This window comes from Adiantum capillus-veneris, chromosome 20 (genome assembly GCF_014529385.1).
Source record: "Adiantum capillus-veneris isolate H3 chromosome 20, ASM1452938v2, whole genome shotgun sequence".
Lineage (NCBI taxonomy): Eukaryota > Viridiplantae > Streptophyta > Polypodiopsida > Polypodiales > Pteridaceae > Adiantum > Adiantum capillus-veneris.
In genome coordinates, this window is record NC_140950.1 from 61405932 (window position 1) to 61413512 (window position 7581).

Below are 7581 nucleotides of genomic sequence, written 5' to 3' on the forward strand. Positions count from 1 at the left end.
TACATTCGAAGAAATGCTTGATGCGAGGAAGCAGAGGAAAATGTCGCAAAACCTTTTGTGGAATTTTTGTCCCGTGGAGATCTACTCGATATCTTTCGGAATCACATTTCGGACACTTCTCCATGTCTATGTATTCCCCTCTGAAAAGAATGCAGTCATTAGGACAAGCGTGGATAGAATTGTAATCCATCCCCAAGTTTCACAAAATCTTTCTTGCTTCATCTCGGGAATCTGGCATCACATTGTCAGCTGGTAGTATGTGCTCTTTAAGCAATCTACACAACATAAAAATACGATACAGTTGTGTAAAAATCTATCAGATCATTATACATTTAGAGTTTTATTAAAGTAAACTAATTATAATAGATCACCTGAAAAGCGCTGTGACGCTAGTGTCACTCCATCCAAACTTTGCCTCCATGTTGAGAAGAACCAGGAGTGCTTTCAATCTAGACATACGTGCTCCATTATACAATGGCGTATCGGCTTCACTTTTCATATCATAATAGATAAGCCTTTCTGAATCCATGATCGTCTCGATCATTTCATCAATCTTGGGCTCAAGCATTGCCTTGTTGGGAATGTGCTCTGCATGATCATCCCCCGAGCTCTCAGAGGCTACATCTTGTGGCCTCACATATGCTGCTTGACCAAAGCGCCTGCGAACACGTCTATTGGGTTGCAAGATTGCTGCCTGTTGGCCAGCGTCAGAGTCCGACGAGTTATAATTGGCAAAAACTCGATCTATAATAGATGGATCGAACTCGCCAAATTCGCGAGCGTGCTGCAAAGAAACACGTCTTGTCCGTCGCACAGCATGCTTGCATTGATTACAAGGACATAAGACCCTCGTTGAGAGATAGGTGTTTCGGTTGGACGGTCCCACATCATCGTCACTACTCATAATGAGGATAAAAATCTTATAACCTGGACAACAAATTTAATATTCTATTGGCATTCTTCGTCTTATCTCTCTCTCTCTCCTTCTCTCTCTCTCTCTCTCTCTCTCTCTCTCTCTCTCTCTCTCTCTACCTCACATTCTCTAGTCATGTCCAATCCCCGCACACCTCGGTCTAGAGGTGCACGGAGATCAGAACCACCGAGTTATAATCTCGTCTTTATTGGTCAATACCTATATTTGTGGGTACAAGAAATCTACAGACCCACGTCTACATGATACTGCATATAGTGGACAAAACCCCTTTGCCTCTTCTCTAGCTGTAGCACTTCACAGCATCTTAACATCTTTTCACAGTAGATCTTTTCACTGTTCGTCTAACTCTAAACCCTAAACCCTAAACCGTAAGTAATTCTTGCGTGGACTCGATCTAACGTAAATAAGCGTAAATCTAAATAAACGTAAATCTAACTAAAAATAAACATAAATCTAATTTAACGTAAGTCTACATCTAACCTAATCTTTAACGTCTTTTGGGATAGTTTCCTACGACGTTAAAACTCTCTTCTTCTTGTGTGTGTGTGTGTGTGTGTGTGTGTGTGTGTGTGTGTGTGTGTGTGTGTGTGTGTGTGTGTGTGTGTGTGTGTGTGTGGGTAAACCTAAATAAACCTAAGTCTAATCTAATATAACATAAATCTAAATCTAACGTAAATTATGTTATATTAAAAGCAAAGAACTAAACTAACAGGGATTATAAGAACCTTAAAACTGATTTAACACATAATTTTTCACATAACTCGGCAAGAGTTGGCATTCTCATCACTAAAGATGTGAGAGTTAACTTCCGGCGGTGACTCTACCTCATCTCCATCCACATCTGACGACAGCAATTGGCCGTTTGGACCGTTCTTGCTCTTGTTACTAACTTTGAAGTTGCTGTTGAATGACTAGAGGTTGTCTAGATGGTCATTGTCGGGGATGTAGTGACTCTTGCCGCCCTGAAGATCCACCTTCTTCCCTATCTTCTGAAGACATTTCACCAGTACTTTTGGATCGACGGAGCCCACCATGAGTGAAGGCAGCAATATCCTATATTCCATTGAGGGCTTTCTTCAACCGCTTCATGCAGGCATCGCAGTCTATGGAGACCTAAATCTAATCTAATATAACGTAAATCTAAATCTAGCGTAAATAAACGTAAATCTAACTAAAAATAAACCTAAATCTAATCTAATTTAACTTAAATAAACCTAAATCTAATTTAACGTAAGTCTACATCTAACCTAATCTTTAACGTCTTTTAGGATAGTTTCCTACGACGTTATAACTCTCTTCTTCTTGTGTGTGTGCGCATGTGTGGATGTGTGTGCCAATAAAAAGAGATAAATGGTATAACCTTTCTATCACCCATGCCAAGTATGATAGATTGGTTATGCCATTTCCCTCTTGAATAATAGGTCTTGAGTTCAACTCCTCGTCGGTTAGATCTTTAGGTCTTTTAATTTTAATTAGTTTCCTACAACGTTAAATTAGTTTTTCTCTCTTTCTCTCTCAATGTGTGTGCGTTTTTTTGTTTATGCATGTTTTCTCTCTCTTTTCCTCTCTCAATGTGTGCGTTTTTTGTTTATGCATGTTCTCTTTCTTTTCCTCTCTCAATGTGTGCGTTTTTTGTTTATGCATGCTCTCTCTCTCTTTTCCTCTCTCAATGTGTGTGTGCATTCTTTGTTTATGTATGTGTGTGTGCATTTTTGTTTATGTTTGTACTCTTTCTCTCTCTCTCTCTCTCTCTCTCTCTCTCTCTCTCTCTCTCTCTCTCTCTCTCTCTCTCTCTCAAAAACACTATGTGTGTGTGTGTGTGTGTGTGTGTGTGTGTGTGTGTGTGTGTGTGTGTGTGTGTGTGTGTGTGTGTGTGTGTGGAGAAGAAAGAGAGAGAGAGAGAGAGGGAGAGCGTTACCTGCTCCTTGCTTGAGGGCGCCGAAAAACTCAGATCTGAGATCTGAGTTTTTGGGCGCTCTCTGTTATTTTTTTTAGCCCAGCCGGCGTCGCTATGAGCGTCGCAAATTTACAAGTAAATTTGCGACGCTCATAGCGACGCCGGGAAATTTTTTTTTGAGCGTCGCTGTGTGAGCGTCGCTAATATGAATAGCCTCTTGTAGTGATAGCAATTCAAATGGATGGTAGTCTAGCATTACACATGCATTTGTCCTCTTGCAAGATGGTGTGGCCCAAGCATCGATCCCTAGCACACCATAAGGTAACCCCCTTGAAGGGGTAACTGGGAGGTTGGTTGTGCTACAACAAACAACATTGCGCCACATTGAGACAATTGTGCTGGCTAGGAAAGGTAAATCTCAGGGTCCCTAATCATTGAAAAATTTGGTTTTGAAGGAATCATAGGAAACTCACAATAGATGAGGCAAGAAGATATAAACAAAACCGTTTTAAAAATCTCTTTGAAAGAGACGCGAACTCTTTCACGTATGGGCAAGAACCAGTGTTCGAAAAAAACTTTGTTCTGAAAACTTGACAAACCTACCTATGAGACTAAATTTGAAGGTTTTTACACCATATGACGCTAAATTTCTCTAAATTTTGTAGGTTTTCTCACTTTCAAGTTTAAAATTTAGAGATAAATCTCAAAATTTGCAGATGTGATTACATTGAACCTAGGTTTTCTTTTTCAACCTCTCCCCCTCTCTTTCTCTCTCCTCGCTCTCTCTCAATCTCTTTTTTTTAAAAAAATTCTAAAAGAGCTCGCGCCAGCGTGGACGGACAGAGGCAACAAAAGGAGACCTCCGGAGAGGCGCGCAACTGCTAAATCACACTTCTCTCTCTCCTTGTCGGCTAGATCTTTAATAGTTTTTTACGAAGTTAAAACTCTCTTCTTCTTCTTCTTTCTCCCTTAAAAAAAACATAAAAGACATAGTAACAGTCTCGGCAACAATAACAAATAGTCAAAGAAAGAGATGGGGGAAAATTACAAAATGCAAACCCTTTTAGGCTTGTAATAGTCATGCTTTCAAGAGTGAAGCAAAAACTGTATTTCATTACACAAGCTCAAAGGTCCAAGGTTTCTATTTAAGTACTATCGAGTCATAGCTCTTAGCTAAATCTTGCTATGCCGCTCACTTCTTGGACTTCTTGGTGGCCTTAGGGGTAGCAGGGATGCTTCAGTACTCAATACCTGTGCCAAGCGCTCTTCCTTCCTGGCATTTTTCGCTCCCTGATAGCTTTTCCCTTAACTCTACGGGCTTCAAACTGATTAGACAGTGTCTTTTCATGAGCCTTCTCAGCTTTAAACTTGTGAATACTCTCCATGAGCACGCGCTTATTTTTGAACATGTTACCCTCCATGGAACATATGCTTGTCAATCTTCTTAGCCTCCCAGTACTTTCTTAGCAACTGACGAAGCACTTGCATCCGCCTCAACCAGAGAACTTTAGAGGGTAGCGTGGCCTCCCTAGTACCCCGCCTCTTACCATATCCTGAATGACGGCCTTTCCTTTTAGCCTCCAAAGCACGCTTTGCTCTTGCCCGCGAGTGTATCTTGGTCGGTTTTCGAATCACAAAGCCATCTTTGACCAACTTTGTGATATTTTGCCCTAAATTGGCCATATGAGAGATTTCGTTGACCTCATTGGGATCGAGCCAGACATTGATACCCACCTCCGCACGACAAAACCACCAAGACGCGTAGCACTCTTAGCAACTCCATGTGAGCATTCGACCAACCTGGGCCTCCTTTCTCCTTGCACCTCGCATGGAGCAGGCCTCCGAGCAGAGTGTTCCCTTGCAGCTCTTGCTTATGTCACCAACAAGCTAAGTGCAATTTGATAACAAGGCCAATAGTGAAGGTCTAAAATGGCCTCCCTATACACGTGGAACTCAAGGCTAATAAATAGCAAAGCTACACAAAATAAATAGAAAAGGCACATCTTATATATCTATATTAAAATGAGAGGGTATGCTACCATGTGGCAGCAAATACCTGCAAGGGCTGCAGCCAACTCCCGACAACCATAGAGGTGGAATCAAGTGAGCAGCCCACATGGAATCCAATGAGCAGTGCTTGGGCAGCGATCGCGTCAGGCCACAGGCAAGAAGACCACTACCTCAACACTCACAAATGGCTTGCCAAATGGGCAAATGGCTTGCCACGTGGGCATTGGCGCGCAACATTGGCGCGCAACAGTGGCAAGGTTTCTTGAGGTAATCTTTAGTAAATTGCGGGCACGCACATGGTAGTCAGGAGCAAAACCCCACACATAAAGAGCTCAGATGCTTCAAATTCCTCCAACTCCCTTTGCTCCGTTCAGGATCTCTTCAATTGATTGATGCTCCAACCCATGGCTCGCAAACGCTTAAGCCTTATAAGGAATGCAGCTAACACACCTTTCTCCATGGTGCCTTTTTCTTAGACGCAGCCATTGAATCCTGCCACTACGCTCAAGACGTCCAACATCACTACAAAAAGCGGGCCAACAATCAGATTGCTGCCATGGCCACTATCTGAGCCGCTCAGCTTAGTGCCATGGAAGCAATTGGCAGTCGACGGCAAGTGCGTCAAGTTATCCATGGCCGCTTGCCAAGTCTACTGATTGCTAAGCGGGCCCTGAGCCTGTGCGCGCACTAAAAAGTGTGTGTGTGTGTGTGTGTGTGTGATCAAGCCTGCAGTTCCACCTACGCCCTCCTCACTTCCGCATCCATAGCGATCTCCTCTCTGCACAACTTGCTCCATTCCAACGCCACCTGACCAGCATCCAGTTGGGATGCTATTGGAGCCCACGACCAGTCTAGCGCTACGTCTCCTCCATTGCCGCCACCGGACTTCATCTCTTTCAGCTCATACATTGCAATCATGGGCACTTATACGCCCTTATGCCAATATATCTCCACCACCCACTAGTATCTTTTCTACCGATCGAAGCGGCACTACCTTGAAAGATGAGTGTCCTGCTAAAACTGCTGCAGGTGGTGCACCCATCCACGCCGTCCCCCACTAGTCATCTTCCCTCGCCCTGTAAACATAGAGATTCATGCTAAGGTGGATGCTTAAGAAGAAAAAGTCTCTCGTGGCAAGGAACTGAAGGATGACGTTATCATGCCCAAGGTTGCAGCACCAGCTATCTTATGCCGAAATCCCTGCGCAAGCTTCCATTGCCTGGTTGAAGAGTTGCAGACGGCGTTGCGGCGGACTTGTAATTCCGAGAGAGGACCTGGGATGAAGGCCTGCAGAGCTGCAAGAGGTCCCGGCGAATGAAGTTGCCATTGTGGAAGTTCCGACCGCTCCATGCATTGATCAGTAGTAGGGCTCCAGCACCAGCCGGACGCGCAATCCTGGTCCTTTGAAAACATTTGCAGGGCCAATCTGCAAGGTAATGATGACGGCGATGCGACATGCCTCTCTCTCTTAGTAAAAATAAACTCTCTGAAAGAGCGCCCGGCACGCGCTCTTTGAGAGAGTTTCTTTTTCACTAAGAGAGAGAGTTTTTTGACTGAGAGAGAGAGAGAGAGTTCTGCACCCAGATCTTCGGCGGGTGATTTTTGTTGCAGGTAGAGTTTCTATCGCCCTTGCCGGCCTGCTTCAACAAGCTTGCCCATCATGGGGCGTATGCACAGTCGCGGGAAGGGTATGTCCTCATCTGCCCTACCATACAAGAGGACTCCCCCTAGCTGGCTGAAGATCTCCAATCAAGAGGTTGAGGATCATATCTGCAAGCTTGCGAAGAAGGGTTTAACTCCATCTCAAATTGGTGTTATTTTGAGAGACTCTCATGGAATTGGCAGCAAGGTAACTGCGAATTCTGAAAGGGTACGGTTTGGGCCCTGAAGATTTGTACCATTTGATAAAAAAGGCGATTGCAGTGAGAAAGCATCTGGAGAGGAATCGCAAGGATAAGGACTCTAAATTTAGGTTGATTCTGGTTGAGAGCCGAGTTCATAGGTTGGCTCGCTACCAAGAAAACCAAGAAGCTTCCTCCCAACTGGAAATATGAGAGTGCTACAGCAAGTACGCTTGTTGCTTCGGAACAAGCTAGGAGCTGTTCTTGGCCTTTTAGTTCTCAAGGCACAACAAAGAGATTGAGCCTTTTTGCTATTCTTTGAGACACAACAGATGATTATTGTAACTGAGCTGTACTCTTTTGACGCGTAAACGGAATTTTCTTTTGTGTTATGATTTCTGTGGCTACAATCTTTCACAGAATGTGGAGTTGAAAGCCCAAATTTCTCAAAAATGAAAAAGAGAGAGAGAGAGAGAGAGAGAGGCCCAAAGTAGTACTGAGAAATCGCCATGATTCTATCATGATGTTGGCAATGCAGACGGCAGAGGACAAAGAAACAAACGTCAAAGTGGACATGAGGGTAGAAAAGCTTATGATGGTTATAATCCTCAAGTAATTAAGCCTGCGGCTTCAATGCAGCTTATAGCTGCTTGCACTTTTAGCAGAGTGTGTGAGGGGATTACTGGCAAACAGCTCAATGTCGAGGGAAAGGCATTGGGGAATATTGCCACTAGTGCAAGTCATGGTCTGATGAGCCTTTGGCTTCAGTCACACTCCTCGTCCTAGCTTTGTTGATAACCTATTTGAAAATCTCATAAGGCAAGCATTTCGGAACGATTTGCAGACACACAGAAACATCTCTCATGACCAATCCAACGCAGAGTACGGTGTTTGCAGCG

General features: G+C 43.8%; 2 pseudogenes; one reads left to right on the top strand and one right to left on the bottom strand.

Annotated features, from left to right (window-relative positions):
* Nucleotides 1-4004: 4004 nt before the first annotated feature.
* Nucleotides 4005-5750, bottom strand: LOC147432592 (large ribosomal subunit protein eL19z pseudogene; annotated as a pseudogene).
* A 670-nt stretch (nt 5751-6420) lies between these two features.
* LOC147432593 (small ribosomal subunit protein uS15 pseudogene) lies at nt 6421-7004 on the top strand (annotated as a pseudogene).
* Nucleotides 7005-7581: the final 577 nt, after the last annotated feature.